This window comes from Andrena cerasifolii, chromosome 3 (genome assembly GCF_050908995.1).
Source record: "Andrena cerasifolii isolate SP2316 chromosome 3, iyAndCera1_principal, whole genome shotgun sequence".
In the NCBI taxonomy this organism is placed as follows: Eukaryota; Metazoa; Arthropoda; class Insecta; order Hymenoptera; family Andrenidae; genus Andrena; species Andrena cerasifolii.
In genome coordinates this window covers 3,110,424-3,129,296 of record NC_135120.1, presented here as the reverse complement: position 1 = coordinate 3,129,296, position 18,873 = coordinate 3,110,424, and the positions used below count along the sequence as shown (strand labels likewise).

General features: G+C 40.5%; 1 long non-coding RNA gene and 1 pseudogene across 2 annotated transcripts in view; one reads left to right on the top strand and one right to left on the bottom strand.

Moving 5' to 3' along the window:
• LOC143367128 (uncharacterized) overlaps window positions 1-18,873 on the bottom strand; it is a 195,480-nt gene that overhangs the window by 102,671 nt on the left and 73,936 nt on the right. The gene's annotated exons all lie outside the window — the stretch shown is intronic.
• Window positions 6,159-7,814, top strand: LOC143367208 (uncharacterized; annotated as a pseudogene). The gene is made up of 3 exons (XR_013085002.1): window positions 6,159-6,425; window positions 6,489-7,203; window positions 7,312-7,814. The product of XR_013085002.1 is annotated as an uncharacterized LOC143367208 (transcript).

Below are 18,873 nucleotides of genomic sequence, written 5' to 3'. Positions count from 1 at the left end.
TTGTCCTGTCCTCCCGCGATATTGTTACATGATGTAATTAGCTATGTTTGGTATTACGGAAAGTGTCACGACGGAAGGCTGCGCGCAACTGCAAAGATAATGGGCGTGAAATGTTTTCGTAGCTTTTCTTATAATTTTACGCTCGAGTATTTTGAGTCTATAGTGCATTGAACCTATACTACCCAACAAAGCATAATTTTTTCGTAGTTCCGTTACTTAATTCTAAATAAAATCAAGGGATCACTTTGTACATATACGTGCTCGTATTTGTTTTATTTGAAACTTCTTAGCTTCTGTTCATTTTGGGTAATTACGAACAGCGTAAATGGAGCTATTACGGACGATGGAATTTACCCTTTTATCTTAACATTTACCAAGTTTTTCACGTGTCCAGTATCCCGGAATTATGTTAGGAAGAGTATACGTACATATTCGTTGAAAGATATTGAGATAACAGTGAAAGAGGTTAAAGATTAAAGACTTTTCATCCGTCAGGCCTTTTGTTTCAATTTAACTTTTCCCTTAAGTGTTCGTAATTCCCCTACTCTCCCCTACACGAAAGAGAAAAGAACAAGATACTATTCCAATGTATATTATTTCAGGAAGCGACGAAATTTATCATTCGAAATGGTTCGCGTTCAAGGCGATGCAGTTTTTGGACGACAATACGGAACCCAGAAACACTCTAAGCGTAAGTTGTTTCTCTAATTACTTTCTGATATATCATATGCAACCAAAGATCGAAGTGTGCCCATAAGAATGTACTGGAAGAGAATTTTACTTAAAAATGAATTACTCAAATTAGGATGTTAAATTTTTTATTGCAACATGCTATTACTTTCTTACATATTAAGTTGGCACATTAAGCATTGCATTTTGTATTACATTTAGCATATTTATCTTGCCAATGAACAGCTCCTGACGTAGAAAAATATTTTGCCAAATCGTCGCGCATTTTCTCGGCGGTTACTTTACTTCTACGTGCAACCGACCTGAAAGGCAAAAGGGAAACTTGTTCGTTTTCTTGTCTCCAGTCTCCGGGCCGGATTTCTTCATTTTCTTCCACATCAAAACAAGTTGAGGGAATGTAATAATTTCTTGAAGTTTTACTGTTTCGTAAAAAGTTATTAAGGCAAATCGTAGCCATGACAACAACTTGAGCCTTTTCGGGTTGCAACAGCAACGGTTATCGCAATACCCGAAATACGCTCGATAGAACCCCAAAGGCATTTTCGACTACTCTACGGGCTCTGCTAAGTCGATAATTGAATATCCGTTTAATAGATCCTTTTGGACTAATCCCAGGGTATGGCTACATCATATTAGGACCTAAAGCAAATGCAGAATCTCCTAAAAAAAAAGAAAGGCATCTCGGCAGTTAATCCATCTATAGCAGATGACGCTGGAAGATTGAGCTTTTGCTCCTCGATCTGTTTGTATAGATGACAATTTTTAAATATTCCTCCATCCGATATTCTGCCTTGGCAGCCCACGTCAACGAATAAGAAATTGTAGTTAGCATCCACTAACGCTAATAAAACGATGCTAAATTGAGACTTATAATTGTAAAAGTCACTTCCACTTTTTATTGGCGCTTGTATTAGTACATGTTTTCCGTCTCTAGCGCCAACGCAATGCGGAAGATTCCACATTTCCTCAAATGCATCTGATATTTTCTTCCATTCTTCTGCAGTCGATGGCATCTGAAAATTTCAATATTAATTTAATTTTATTGTTTCAATGTATTGAGACTGCCGATGTGGATGAAGCAGTCGATGCTGACATCCTTATTGACCCTGTGGACGACGTCGCGCCCAAAGAAACAACACCACGGGCAAAACAAATTAAATCACCGAAAAAGTCGGTCAAACGTAAAGAAGACCCCCGAATCGATGAAGCTTTCAAATATTTAAAAGCTGCCATCCATGCCCGTAATTCGGAGAGTGACGAGTTCCCGGCATTCGGGAGATATGTTGCGGCAAAATTACAAAAATTTAATAACCAGCACCGAATGATGGCCCAACATAAAATCAACAATACACTCTAGGAAATAGAAATGTCCTCCTTAATCCCGCCTTCACCCAATCCTTCGCAACAGCTCAATAATACTCCACACGCTCCTTCGTCCACATTATATCCACAAGCTTCTTCATCCACAGTCTATCCATATGCTTCTTCATCCACATTCATTCCACCTGCTTGTTCGTCCACATTCATTCCACCTGCTTCTTCGTCCACATTCATTCCACAGTCTGCAAATCCTGTTTCCCCACCTACACTGCCTACTACTACCATGTACACCGAATTTACTCCCGTTTCTAATAGACACGATTCACATACTTCATCACATTCAATCAGTGATAATTCCAACACCTACGACACCTATCCACAGTCTATTCCACCTTCCGAATCATCACATCCATCTCCATTTTCCAATAGTTCGGATTGTACGTTAAACTCATATTTCTCCCACTTCTCCGGCACCGATAATTAAAATTATTTTATAACACACACCTAATTATATTCTTTCACATGTGTACAAAATAATAATTTTTTAGACTTACCATCACATAATGAATCAAACTCTCAATTATTGCTTCACACACCTCTGGTACGATTTTTGAAATAACCTGTTTTGAGACTTTAAATAGATATTGCACACTACTATACGAATCTCCGGTTGCAAGAAATCTTAATGTAATGGCCAATCTTTCTTCCGGCGTAATGGTTTTTCTGTAGGCAGTATCTTGTCTTGCAATCTTATCTCGAATATAATTTAATATAATAAAAAAATCTTCCGATGACAACCTCGTACAGTTTTGAAATTGGTTGCTTCCCACTTCAGCATTTAAATCACGTAGAAATTTTTCGTTGCATCTGCTGGTATATATTTTCCTCGTCCACCAACGTTTCTTCTTTTTATCCTTTTTTTTTTTAGCAATGTATACAATACAATGAAACTAGCATTAGCAACTGCAATATTTTCATCGATGACTTTTCTCCTCATTCATCGGAGCGATGCTTATAGAGACTGTTGTGAATGAACACTGCACGATTCCCGAACATGCGCCGAACGTGCGCCGAATGCGCGCCGAATGCACGCCGAGCACCTACCGCGCGCCGATTGCACGCTGAGCATTCGGGGCGAATGCACAGGTGAATACGCGGGTTATGACGTCGTCGCGGACGCGCATCGAGCGGTAGCGCACCTTGGTATAGATAAAACTTTACCAAACTAAAAGAAACTTACTATTTTCCGAAAATGCAAGATTTTGTGAACCGTTATATAAGTCGTTGCGTGCCGTGTTTATATTAAAAAACACCGAGTGGCAAGGGAGCAGGATTCTTACATCCGCTGTCGAAAGGAGACCGACCCTTCCACAGTGTACATATCGACCACTTAGGACCATTTGTTACCACTACGACAAACAACAAATATGTAGTAGCACTGATTTGCGTGTTCAACAAATATGTAATACTTAAAGCAGTCACGGATAGTAGCGCGGACGAAACGGTGCAATTTTTACGGGAGACAATAACCCACTATGGAAGACCTGAAAGAATTATCTCTGATCGGGGCGCCGCGTACACGTCTCAAATGTTCGAAGAATTCTGTACAAGCTTACAAATCGGGCACGTAAAAATTGCAACGGCAACGCCGAGAGGAAATGGCCAGGTTGAGCGATTGAATCGCGTACTCTTAGATTGTTTAGTGACGGTGACTGAAAATCCCGATTGTCGAGATTGGGACTTGCGTTTATATGAGGTACAATTTGCGGTAAACAGCACGCGTCATAGGGCAACTCAGCTTACCCCCTTTGACATTGTATTTGCGTATCAGGTAACCGGTCCCAACGGCAACCCACTGATTCGCGAGATTAAGGATCTGAACGAAACCTTAGGAAATAGTGTTGAACGTAGGGCAGTCGCTGAACTGTTAGATGAAAGTATGGCGCAACTGAGTGCACAGTACAATAGGAAAAGGAAAAAGGCACGCGGATACGAGGTAGGAGACATTGTTTTGGTTCGAGGCGAAGTCACGGCAACGGGGGAAAGCCGAAAACTCAGTTCGAAATACCGGTGTCCGTACGAAGTAAAGAAGGTTTTAGGGAACGATCGGTATTTGATTTCTGACATAGAAGGCGAACGGCAAAGCACTCGCGAATACAGCGGCGTGGCTTTGGCCGATGGATTAAAATTTATCCACAAGGCAGACGAGTATCGGCGGCCTGCAATGCGTGCTCGCCAACTCATCGAATTTGATTAGTAATGATATAAAGAGATGTTATGTCCGTGCGAAGTCGCAATGAGGACGTTGATATGAATAGGATGGCCGAACTGTGGCACAGGATTTTCAGGCGCTGTGTTTGATTAGAGAGAGAGTGAGATAGAGCGAGGAAGCCGTTCGCGAGGTGTGCCGCATTAGCCGTTATGCAAGTAGTCTATGTACGAACGCGACAGCGAACACACACGTAGGGCTTAAAATAAAAGTGTCGAATTTCATTTATCACGGAGAGTTTTCATTTACTACATAAGTTTGCTTCGCTTAGTCAGGAGGTTGCGATGTTGCCGTGGTTTCATAAGCTATCGAGATACATATCGTGCCGACAGCACAATTTTCTCAAGTCATAATTTATTTCTTTAAAACGGTGTAGTGAAAACGATTGAAACTTGGCAGATATTTTCATCTATCCATATACTACAAGTACAAAAAAATAAAAACATTGGTAATATTCCTTTGACATTTTTTCAGAGGTTTTATCCGTCAAGATCGTCTCTTTCCATAAGAGTACGTGTAAAATCAGTGAAAATTGAAATCTTTATAACGCAGCAACCGTTTAGTGGATCCGTTTAAATTTTTTGCAGCACACCAGGAAGACCATAAAGAACAATCTCACAAATTTTCATTAACTTGGTAGTATTTGGAAATAGGTCACATACATCCTCAACTCCAAAACTTCTCATTACAGATCGCGCATTATAACTGTGTCTCCGAGCGGCCACTGATTGTGAGTAGGCCGTGCGTCCGAGAGAGTCTGGCCGTCGGCGTTCTTTTAATTCGTTTCGAAAAAAAGCGATCGCACACTCACGAGTATCATACAAAGTATCAGGAAGCATAATACTCGTCCGTGTGCGATCGCATGTTTTTCGATTCAAATTAAAAGCACGCCGACGCGACGGTCAGACTTTCTCACACGCACGACTAACTCACGGCCTACTCACAAGGAGAGGTTCTCAGGTGTCCGCCTCCGATTGCTTTTAATTTTGGATATGTTTTAGAGGACCGAAAAATACGGTACACGTGTTTTTTATAGCGGCCTGTTTTCATATTTAGGGGGTGAAACTAACCCCCAAAGTTTTAAGATTTTCAGGTGTTCATCTCCAATTGCTTTGGTTTTTGGATATGTTTTAGAGGACCGAAAAATAAGAAATACTTGTGTTTTTATTTTGGCCTGCTTGAATGTTTAGAGGGTGAAACCACCCCTCCAATGTTCATACGCGGTACAAAATTGTGTTGAGTAAAACTTCATATAAATTTCATTTGCGTCATAATTTACTGTATGGACGATGTTCTTGTCGTCAGACACCCTTATTGGAGGGTAAACTACCCGCATTCGTTTAAATACGTATTTGAGAGACTTGAAAAGTGTAAAAAATCTTATAAAAAAACACATCAGTGGTTTTATCTCCTCCCATTGCTACTGACAATGAGGGGTGAATAACCCCTAGATAGTCAGCTACGTCGAGCTTATATAAGATATTTAAAAGGCGCGTAAGCTTTGAACGAATACAAAGGAAATTCAGGTAAATAGTACTTTATGAAGATGGAGCTCTAAATTGTCATTATAATTACAAATACCCTCAATGGGAGTTCAATAAGCTAAAATTAAAATATTGGAAAAAAAATGAGGAAGCAAAGTGCCAATGCATTGGCAGGGGTTTTCTTTCGTACGGAACATATATATTCAGCTGCATTTGATTTGAATCTTTTTTCCCACGCTATTGTTATGACGCTAAAAGTAGCACTTATATCGAGTTACGCTATATTTTCTGCAAGATTGCAGTAAGTTGTTTCCCGAAAATTGGTTTGTTCTTCAGTCACATCCGAATGCTTCACGTGTTCACAGAATTTGTAACTACAGTTCTCGCGATTAAAAATGATTATTTATACACTCAACGTGATCAATTTATTATTAGTAACATCTCAAAGTATGTACTTGATGGAAATTCCTATAACAAGGGAGGAAGTACAATTAAACGAATCTATACAAAAGATGTTGCTTGATAGCATATTTGAATTTAATGTTGTCGAAGTTTCGGAAGAGTTTTCATTGGACTTTATGGATCAGTTTAAAGCGTGTAAAGTTGAAGTTGTTGATGAAGATGATAATGATGAAAATTGGTCTGAAGAAACATATACAGGAGTTTGTTCTCACCGTGATAAAAATGTTGATGTTGACTATAAGCGGAGAGCAGTTGCATTTTGAAATGGCGGAGGAAAAAAGCGTAAACTTAATACAGTTCAACATAATTTTAAATATGTTTCTTCTGAACGGCAATTACGGCGATGGGCTCATCAAATTGAAGCAGGAGGAACCAAACGAGAAAGATTAGCACAAATTTCCGAGTATGTAATACAAAATTTGAGGGAAGCTATTGATGCCGGTTATATTTTACATGACAGAGATAATCGATGATGGGCTTTGAAGGCATATAAGGAGCAGGGTAATGATAACATGGTTTTTAAAGCTTCTAGAAAATGGATAAATAATTTTAAATAAGTTCATCGCATAGTTTCGCGGAAAATAACCAAATTTGTTACACGAGCAACAATACAAGACGATGAAGTATTAAAAGTCAGAGCTACAGACTTTGTTAAGGAAGTAAAGCCTTTGAGTGTCAGAATCGGACCTGACAAAATATATAATTCAGACCAGAGTGGATTTCAATTAGAAATACATTCTGGACGAACCTTAGCAGTGCAAGGCACAAAAAAAGTAGAATGTGTTCTACAATCTGTACTTTCAACGACACACAGGTATACAATACAACCAACAATAACTGCGGATGGAAGATTGTTGTCGCCCCTCTTTATGGTCTTGCAAGAAGCAAATGGAGAATTTGAACTAATAGTTCAAAAAACATTATTTAAGCCAACGAACGTGTACGTGACGGCATGAAAATCTGGAAAACTCACATCTGGTAATGTATATTTTGAAATTATCTTAATTAAAGATAATTTTTATTGATAATTGAAAATTTACTATACATATATGTGTAGTTACGACGGATTTTAAATTAATATTGCAGCTCATTTCAAAACCTGGTTGGAAGAAGTCTTTTTTCCTAAAACCAAACAAACAAATGTGCTGTTGCTAGACTCTTGGAGTGCGCACTGTGAACAAGATGTACGTGATGCGACACCAGTGGGCAAATAAATTATAATTAAGATGATACCAAAAGGTACCACTGGACAAATCCAACCTCTAGATGTTTATGGATTTAGGGTGAGGAAAAATTATGTTAGGCGTTTCTCCGACGATGTACTCTTGCATAACTATGACGTTGATCTTCATTTAAGAAATAATGTACTTAAATTACAATCACTTGTACACAACCAATTGTCTTCACCCAGATAAATAAATCTATTCCAGTATCCTTGGTATAAAAGTAGATACACAGAACAAAAGTTAGGAGATTTTGTGAATCCTGTAGATTTCGTTTTTGAACAGAATACGGAAATGAAATGTGCACTCTGCGATGAAACACCGATAGTTAGATGCTCCTGGTGTAAAAAAACATATTTTTCATGAATACCACTTTTGTGACAAATATGAACCGTAAGGTCTCCGATAATATATATACAAATATTTTAAGTGATCGTTTCGTAAACTGTATATATCTTGTAAGGAATTCAGATTATAAATTTACGTTAAAAAGAATTAATGCAATAAGTAAATGTCTTCATTGTTTACAATAATGTAACTGTGCACTTGGGGCTATTTTCTCATTAAGCAAGATTGCAATTACCTTCATCATTTTGCTGTCAATTTTCGCAAAATAGTCTGCTTCAATTCTGTAAGCCCGATGTAGCTGACTAACTAGGAGTTGTTCATCCCTCATTGTCAGCAGCAATGGGAGGACATAAAACCACTGATGTGTCATCATAAAATAATTTGTGTCTATGGTTTTTTAAGTTTTTTTATGACATTTTTGACAATTTTCAAGTCTCTCAAATACGTATTTAAACGATTGCGGGTAGTTTATCCTCCAATAAGGGTGACTGACGACAAGAACATCGTCCATACAGTAAATTATGACGCAAATGAAATTTATATGAAGTTTTACTCAACACAATTTTGTACCGCATATGAACATTGGAGGGGTGGTTTCACCCCCTAAACATTCAAGCAGGCCAAAATAAAAACACAAGTATTTCTTATTTTTCGGTCCTCTAAAACATATCCAAAAACCAAAGCAATCGGAGATGAACACCTGAAAATCTTAAAACTTTGGGGGTTAGTTTCACCCCCTAAATATGAAAACAGGCCGCTATAAAAAACACGTATACCTTATTTTATATAAAATTCAAAACAATCGGAGGCGGACATCTGGGAACCTCTCCTTGTTAGTGACCACTCGGAGGCAAAGTTATAATGCGCGATCTGTACATTTCTGAGTGGTTAATAGTATACACTACTTAGTTATTATTCGTTATAACATAATAACGTACTTACATTTGTGTTTAAATAATACTTCGTGCATATTATTATGTGTATTATTTTGAATACAATTAGTGTTTATCATGTCGAAAATATCAACTACCAGAGCTTGTCGTGAGCGAAAATGTGCACAACCTCCAGATGGTTTAGCCCCCCCCCCCCGAGAAACAAATGACGATAACTGGTAAGGTCGCAGATCGTCGCACCTAATTTCAATCAGAACTTCTTCTGCGACCTTTGAACTCTACTTTAAGAGTACCCTCCTGTCAAAACGCTTGAAAAGTATGTGATTTTCATGATTTAAAAAAAAATAAACTGAACAACATACAGCAAAAAAGCTTTTTGGACTTTATTACTACATATTTAAGGAACAAACGAAAAAAATACTGTTTGAATTTTATCAATTTTTGCATAGATATACAGCATTCATGGTACCACTGTAGAAATTAGACTTTTTGATAGGCGCCATCAGAACTGGTGCCAGGATCGTCTGAAATAAAAAAACTAAAAAAAAATCTTATAATATATGTGAACGGTTATCCGTCTTCATTGCAAACAAACAATCCCACGATTTTTAGCACATGTTTAAACACAATGTTGCAAATAAGCATGTTGTTCTACGCATATATCTGTCCATAAAAGAAGAATGGGTGATCCAAAATTACTCCTTGTGCATGAGGCAATAACCATTCATATATATTTTAAGAATATTTTTAGTTTTTTTATTTCAGACGATCCTGTCACGAGTTCTGATAACGCCCGTCCGGGGCCCTAATTTCTACAATGGTACAATGAATGCTGTATATCTAATGTAAAAATTGATCAAATTCAAAAATATTTTTTTGTTTGATTTTCAAATATGTAGTACTTAAGTTTAAAAAATTCGAAATTTGATCTCGTTTAATATACGTCTATTATTCGCTCAAAGAAAGAAAAGCATATATAGGTCTTGTTATTTTTATCTACCATAGTTGTACAAATATTTCAAAAGTAATGCAATTAATATAAATATGAATTTCGAGCATACTAGATAATACTAACATTGACAGATTTTCTTGTTACATCAACAATAAATCGTAAAATAATTTTCAGTTTTGCCTGAAAAGAATCGATTTTCAAATGCTATTAAGTTTGAAGTTGCATATCTCTTACAAAATTACAGATTAAAAATTGATTTTAACACAAAAACATGCTCTGACATTTCATAAATGAAGTACACTACATAGATTCTTAAAATAAAAAAAAATTACGTTTGGTTATGAATTAGAAGAAACTCGCCACTGTGTGACGCTGTATTTGTTAGATATTTAGATAAATTACAATCAAATATATTCATTTCATACTTTAGTTATCATAGGCTGATTGTCTCTTTTCGGAAATATGAATCTATGGAAATTTCCCAATAATACAGCAAAATATTCAATAAATAATTTATACTCATTGAGAATTACCTCACAAACTTAACATATTTCTTACCTGGTGTTTATGTACATTTTGCATAAGTAAGTTTCACTTCTGTAGTGTGTAATGTAAAATACACAGTCTTTTTCAGCTTTATGCAATAAACATAAAAATTCAAGGTGTAACATAAGGTCATTTAATGTCGCATAGGGCTGTAGACGTAGGGCGTCTAATGGGTATTCACCGGCTGCTTGTTAAATTGACTCAGAATGGTTACACTTGCTGCAATATCAGGTCGTGTGTTGATCGCTATGTACAATAGAGCCCCGATGAGTTTTTATACCGCTTGCTATCTGGGTTACAACTAGCTCATTGTCAGCCCTTACTTTACAATATCCCGGATCGAGAGGAAACTTCAATGTTTTAGCATCCAGCATTCCTACGTCTTTCAGGATCTTATCCATGTAATTCTCTTGATTAATATAAAAAACATCTCCCTTCCTTTCTATCTGAACCCCCAGATAGTGCTTTAAATCTCCTAAATACGACAGTTGAAAATGTTTGTTCAGTTTGTCTGCAATTACCTGGATCATTTCTTTGTTTCTTCCGACGATAAGCAAATCTCAATAAGTACGAATCTGTTTTGCTTCTGCGAAATTTGTACATGCATAGAAAACCATCCAGCTGCTCGTTCCAAACTCTTGCTGCTTGCTTTACTCCTTAGGTAGGTACATTTTACTTGCTGCTTGCTTTACTCCTTTAGGTAGGTACATCTGCGGTATCGAGAAGCGCATCGTTACTTTTATTTCGCACTTGCTTCTACGCTCGGATGGCCGGTTCTTTTGGGAGGGATGCAAGTTGGATTGGTTCTGATACAATCTGCTCCCTATGGTTGAAATTTAGTCTAGCAACTTTCACTCCTCCTAACCTAACCAATGTACCTACCTAAGTAGCATTTCTGACGGAAAAGAATTGTCCAGCCTTTGGGCCTGCCATTTCTGGCGTAGACCTTTGGCAGGTAAGTATCCATTTCAACAGGCAGTGCCACCCGTGGCGCCAGTAAGACCGCCCCCGGTTTTTGCCATTCCAGAGGGGTTTCTTGCAGTGAAAATCAGTAAATTTCCAAGCGCAATATCTTAAAAACCAGTGGAAATAAAGTGTATACATTAAAGCTTATTGAATTTGTCTTGGAACGCACTATCAACTCAGGTCTTCAAAAAAAAATAGTTCCATTTGAAAAACCGAACTTGACCATCGTATCTTTTAAAATAATAATCGAAAACAAAATTCGTTTGCGCTAATAAATGGGCCCCCTCGAACCATGCAATTCCCTATTTTTTTTATATTTTTATCGACAATACTTTAAGAGATATCGCGCTGTCCACTCCTTAGTGGGATACCCTGTACAGCACTCACAAGTCCCTTCCGCCTTTCCGCAGTCCCGAATTGCTATTCGGGTTGCCAACCTATCCTGTACTAAGACCTTTATTACACCAAAGTCCCGGTGCCCGAAACGTCTGTGCTCCACGTGGATACAACTTTCACTACACTGTCCCGTTTTTACTGCTACGAGGGCCTTTTCAGCTGTTTTTAGCTGATATAAATCACCGTAGGGTTCCACAACAGCCTTCAGTTCTCCGGCCTTGAAGATATTAGACTCTTCACCTTCAAACACTAATTTATAACTGTCCCTCGCCAGCTTCTTCATTGAAATCAGATTTTAACTAAGCCGGGGCAGGTACAACACGTTATCGATAACTATTTCCTTCATTTCTCCTTTATTCAGGGGACTCTGTATGGTGCATGTTTCTACACCCTGTATGTCTATGACTACCTTTTCGTCAGCTAGGCTTACGTGACCTTTTCTATTTAAGTCTAGAGATACGAAAAAATCCTTGTCACACGTCATGTGGATGGTCTCCCCCGAGTCCAGGTACCATTTCCAACTCTTTGCGTCGCTCATTGCGACGGCGCAAACGTCTTCAATGGTCCGCATCAACCCATATGTTTGTACCATAACACACCGGTCGTGGTCCTCTATAACTTTACTGAGTTTTGTTTTTCCCTGTTTTTCCTTCCACCGGTGGTACTTTGTGCAGTCCTTTTTGACGTGACCCTCCTTTTTGCAGAAATAACAAGTCATGCTGGCTTTACCTTTACATATTTTAGGCTGAATTTTCATTGCTGTTTCATTATTTTCCATGCTGGTGGTTCCGTCTCTTGTATTCATCGATCACCTTACTTTTTACAAAAACCAACGTAAGATCCTCATCTGACCTACTTTCTAAGCCAGTGATCAATGCCCCATACGAATCCGGCAAACTACTTAAAAGCATCGCTGCTATCAAGTTGTCCTTGAGGTTTTCCCCCAATTCCGCTAATTTATTAACCAGATCCTACATTTCTGTCACGTGTGTTTCTGCATTACCACCTTCCGCCAAAGTCATTCTACAAATCCTTTTCAACAGAAAAACTTTACTGGATAGCGTTGCCTTCTGGTGATAATTCTTCAGTGACTCCCAAGCTTCCTTCGCATGAACCGCCTTCCGGATGTGCACCAATTGGTTTTCTTCAACTACAAGGCCGATTGTTGCACGAGCTAGATCGTCATTTTTCAGCCACGTCTCATCTGGTAACTCTGGTTTGGGATCCCTTATAACGTTCCACACTTCATCCTTGATCAACAATAACTCTATTTTAAATTTCCAATTTTCGTAATTATCACCATTTGGTCTGTCCACTGGAAAACGCGTACTGTCCGACATTCTCACTATTGTATAGTCTTTAGTCCTGCACTGTATGACTTGACACTTGCGCAGCCTTATGCTTTTTTACTGAGTTCCCTGAGTGAGCAGTAACTCAATAGAGCAAATACAATAGAATCACTTTATTGATACAATGGAGTCAATAGTAACAAATGATGAACATAAGAAATAATAGAATACTGTTCGTGTGAAATGTAAAGGATCGCGTGTAACGTGTACTGCGTCCGGAGAAGAACTGACTGGGACAACCACGGTCCTCAGTGCTTGGCAAGCCCCAAAGAGGCCCAACGGTGCATAGGACCATAAATGTGACACCGACAGTGTCCAGACCTCAGTCCTCGGTTTACAGCTCGTATCGCTGTTCCACCGTATACGCCAACAAAATTAACGGACTAAAAGACTAATTTTTCTACCTACTTAAAAATAATATGAAAAAAATATATTTAGTGTAGACCGGGGGCGGTAGTAACAGGGGGGGCGAATGTAAAATTCTAGCCGTTACTCGCGGGGTTACTGCTGGGACGGTGGAGGAACCGTGTCACCAGCTCAGGACGGTTGTCCAGGGCCGCCGATCGAATGACTAGACGTAGAGGTAAGGTAGAGTACGACAATTTATTCGGTCTCAAAGCTACGTACAGAGTATCCCGGCCAAGTCTATGCTGGCACACAGTGTGTAAGCGGCTTAGCCTAAACCTTAAACTATCGCGAGTCGCGGTGTGTACGGTGCGTATTGCGGCGCGTGTCGCGGACGGTTTCGCGGTGCGTATCGCGATCGTTGGTAACAGTTCAGCGAAGTGAAAGAGGAAAGGCCCACCAGTATAAACACGCGCTCGAATTTCAAAACAAAAGCACGCATCAACGTATGCCGTGCGAGGGAAGGTGGGCCTCGGGGAGGAGACATAGCTGTGAAGAGGGCGTCTTCAAGACAGTGGCCGTTTGAGAGGGATGCAAGGCAGATTGGTTAGGTTACGACCAATCGGACTTCAAGCTCACCTTTTCTCGCACGGAATACGTCAACGCGTGCTTTTGTTTGGAAATTCGAGCGCGTGCTTATACTGGGGAGATAAGGGATCTGTCTCTAATTTGAAGGAAGGACGAAGCAGGCGAGACTACGCGCAGTCAGCGAGTTACCCCCTTTCTTCCTGTGCCTCTCCGCGAGGCGTATTTAAAATTAAACAGGCTGATCGGCCAGAGCATTTCGCCAGGGTCGCAGTTTATGACCGTGTTGTCACGCGAGTCGGCGGTAGAGAACGGTTTCCTACTGTTTTGGATAATTTATGGCTTAGCTGGTTCCGCCTCGTAGCAGACGTGAACTCAGGGTATCGGAAAACGGAAACAGGAATGGTATGCCTTTTCTTCTTTATAGCAACTCGAACACTTTCTGTTTCTCCTCTCTTCGAACCCTTTCGAACCGAAACACGTGATGTCTGCTGTCTATCTCGAAGCAATAGGTACATTGGTAGTAAAAGGACGGATCACGGGCTTTTGTGAAAGTGTAGGATGGTTCGTTCGCTGCACTTCTGCAAAGCACGTGTGTTTCGAAAATGTGCTGGCTTCTTTTTACCTAAAGCCTCTTGTTCTGGTGGGAGTTAACTCATAATGGAACGAGAGAAACTACTTGGGGGTAGAGGAAGTTGCTTAGAAAAAATCCATTCAGTCAGCTACCAATCTCGTCCCAGAAATGTACTCTGCTGAAGAATATTACACGATGTTCTGGGTGTACGCCCGGAACGACGGGGACGCAAGTGCTACTGTGCGACCGTTGGCACGGAAATACCCGCGCATCGAAACCCCAAGCGAGGGTACGATCAGGCGTTTGGCGTCAAGATTACACTCGACGGGGTCAATGATGCCGCGAGGCAGTGACATGGGTAGACTCAGAGCCGCGCGGAACCTTGCGGTAGAAGAGAACGTGTTAGACGCCATAGACGAAGACCCGACCGTCAGCGTGCGCGACTTGAGCCGCCGCCTAGAGTGAGTCACAGTACAAGATAACTGCAGCAATTATTAATTAAGGAAAACGAATGTTATCTAATAATGGATGTTTCTGCATGTTCGCAATGAACGCTAAGTAAGCGGGACGTTTAGTATATTATTTACTTTATTATTTCTGTATATACTTTACACGATTATCTTAGGATATAATTTGTAATTACGCGCTCTTGTGCGACCAATGAGTGTTCGGCCCGGTCGCCCTCGTCGTTCCCGTGGCTTGGGTGGACCGAGTAGCTCGGGCCGCGGGCGCGGCGGAGCGGTGCGGGGTTCGGCACCTAATCGGCGAGCCGCGAGACAGCGGCCACGAGCTCACCCTCGTTCGTGCGATCAAACTATAAGCACGTGTTGTTGTTGCGTCGACCGCTGCTGTGCGATTCTCACGTGTTACTACACACGTGCGAAATCAAGTCTGCGATTTATTAAAATCGGCCTCGGTTTATCGAGCCGATTTCTTCCGTTGTAGGAGTGCAATGTTCGTTTTTGTCGAAACGAGTGTCTTCTCCGGCTTGTCCGATTCCGCGGATCGGAGTGTAATATATATATTTTCTATCAACACGAGACGAACCGTATTCGATTACTCGATCATCCCATCTTACAAATTTAATCGAGCGTGATCAAGACTTCGCGAGACGAAATCCATTTTGCTCACTGCATTTTCTTCTAGTGCCAGCAGAATGACGGTACACCGAACTCTGAGGGAAAACATGTTGCATCCGTACAACTATATTCACCCCTGGGATGGCGACCAGCGAGTTGAGTATTCAGTGTAGCTGTTGGGAGAAGTGCAACAGAATCCGTCGTTCTACAAATACATTTTGTGGACGGCCGAAGCATTCTTCAATCGGGAAGGGTGCTTCATTTCCCACAATCGGCATTTGTGGAGCGACGATAATCCACTAGCGTTTCGGACACGCGCAGCACAAGTCCGTTGGTCGATTAATGTATGGGCCGGCATTCGTGGTGATTACATCGTTGGACCGTACATGCTGCCAGACAGGATGGACGGCCCAGCGTATAAAGTGTTTTTAGAGCATGTTCTGCCGGATCTCATGAACCATATTCCAAATGAGATCCGACGGAACATGTTCTATCAGCAAAACGGTGCTGGATCTCACTACGCCACAATTGTCCGCAACTACCTAAATGAAACCTCCCAGGACAGGTGGATCGGCCGCGGCGGTCCTGTTTCGTGGCCCCCACGGTCACCGGATATGATCCCGCTGGATTTTTTCTTCTGGGGCTACCTGAAGGTAATTTCATTATTGCTGTTACTTTTTTTTATAGGTATTCTTTTTTTACTTACGTTTTGTTACGATTGTTGTACAACAATCATTTCAGGATGAGGTGTACCGTCAGCCAGTGGATACACTGGAACATATAGTCGTGTGAATTCACGCTGCAGTGGCAAACATAATGCTACAAAAATTGCAGGCCGTCCGAAGACAGGTGATTGTACGTGCTGAGGCGTGCATGGACGCTGAGGGTGGCCACATAGAGCAACTGCTCAATTAACAGTAATCGGCCCCTTTCGGGGTCACCAATTTTATAACGTAGGAACAACACGTTCCATGAAAAGTAAATTAAGTGATCAGTGTTAGTGGCCGTGCAGTGAAGTGAATATTCGGTACATTAACCCGGACGCACTTGACGTTGCGACCCTTACTTTTGGGTGGTGTCGTATACATGCGATCAGCTGAGCACTGGGTGCTACCCTACCATAAATCTTTTCGTCCACCGATAACCAGGATCGGTACAGTGACCCAGTGACACAGGTTTCCGAAAAGGAAGGGAAGGAAGGAAAGGAATGTCCGAAAGGGTGAGTTTCATTTAATTTATTGGTGATTATTAGTTGTAGAAATAAATTCTTTTCGATTTTAGGGTACAATAACAGTTCGATTTAAAAAATATGAAAACAACTCAATCATCGAAATAATTTCCATTATTGTGTAGGAGACGCGGTGTTTTCTACGCATTGAGGGGCCACGTGTGAGGCACGATCGCCGTGTGTTTATTGTTGCCAACGCTCGTTTGTGCGTAGGGTATGGCAACACCGCGGGAGCGCCGGGCCGCTGGCGTTCGACTGGCAGAGTCAGTTGTCTTACCGAACCAGGCTCGAGGAGGTTCGCTACATTATAACTATATGTACTATTGCGAGATGAGAAGAAGCAAGACTACCCACAAGCTGAAATGTCACAGGGGCAAGCGGAATCACCCGCTCGCTCCACCTTATCCCCTCCAAGAAGTCCTACTTTTCGGTTCTTAGCGGCTGTCCATATCCGCGGATTGTTGCGATTGGTTTCGTTCGCGTTCTTCGTCACGGGACGAACTGTGTTGGAGGGGATACGTTGACGCGAGCGGGCAATTCCCCTTGCACCTGTGACATTTCAGCTTGGTGGTACTCTTGCTTCTTCTCATCTCGCAATAGTATAAATATATATAAATAACCATATATGGCATTTATTCTTACACGTGTTAACACAATTGTTAATTACCTTTTGGCATTTTTCTGGCAGCTTACGAATAACACCGCGATAGAATTTCGGTAGCTTTGTACTGATTATGTAAATCCGATCGGAAAGACTTTATTCATACACCTATTATTATTGTTTAAATTTAGTTATGTTGGCCGTTATTAAACTACGGATTTTTACCTCAATAACGAATTACGATCACTTGTCGTACATTTTCTGTTACATTACCTTTTCGTTTATGCCATATTTAAAAAATGAATTTTACGTATTTATTGTGCTCTCACTTCAAACAATTATTATTTAAGATTCTGCTTTATAAAAAAAAACTGTGTAACGCGGATGGCTTTGATGCATGCCGACTTGCTTGTTCGTACCTTCGTAGTACAAGCGCAGCCGCCTACCGCGTAGCCAACGCTCTCGCGGGAGCTCGGGCGGAAGGCACGCGCTCCGATTGGTCGGGGGTTTTCGTTAATATCTCGTTAACGAAGCTTCGGACAATATTTTCGCTAAGAAAAAAGTTGTTTCAAATCACACCCTGAGTCACCCCTTTCAAGGAACTCCGATATTTTGGGGACACCCTGTATACATCCATGGCCTAGGAGTACAGATACGCAGTGGACATGCATAATGAAGAAACTAACTTTTCGATACCCTAAAGTAACTTTTTCTTACTGACTTAGAGTTGTAATGTAAACACTCCCTTTACAAGTATGTGCGTCTTCAATATTTTAATCTGTAATTCGACCTTTTTTAAACTAGTATTGATCGTTACTTTTTTGCGTCTCGTTAGTCAAAATTTATAATTGCATTTCAAAAGCATGGTCGGGGGCGATTGTAACATCGACAATCGGGATCGGTAGTACCGCAATAGAACCGAATAATGACAAAGACGGATAATAGTATTGTCTTGTTTGCATGGAAACCTATAGCATAGCACCAGCCAAAACGTTTTCTATTTCTGCCACAATTGCGATCCCACATAATTGGTAATAGATTTTACTTTTTTCACTTATTATTATAATTTAAATCAATAAATATTTTAGTTTTGTAAAGTTAAATTTGTGCTACTATCGACTCCATGCAGTGTTACAACCGAGCCGGGGTCAGGGACATATAGCGAAACTGTTGTGACTCAATGATGTCAAATAAGTAAGTAACATTTCCGTATAAGATTTTTTGTTGTAAATCTAACAGTTCCTGCGTAATCGTATTCCAAAGTCAAAGTGTTACTACCGCCCCCGGTCTACCCTACTCAATGTCCTTCCGTGTTGCGGGACAAAAGCGGGCTCAGAATGAAGCGAAAATTCATTTCTCATTTACAGCGGGCGATTTAATAATTTTCGAGGCGAAATTCATTCATTCGTTTACAACTACGCAATTGCTTGTTTTCGAAGGTTTCGTCGGGAAGCATTTGTCTGCCAGATGTCGAAAAGGGGCAATCGACATCGTACCCTTTTTCAGAGATTTTGATTTTTTTCGCTCTGAGTTAATGAGTATATTGCTCCATCGGCGGGTTCC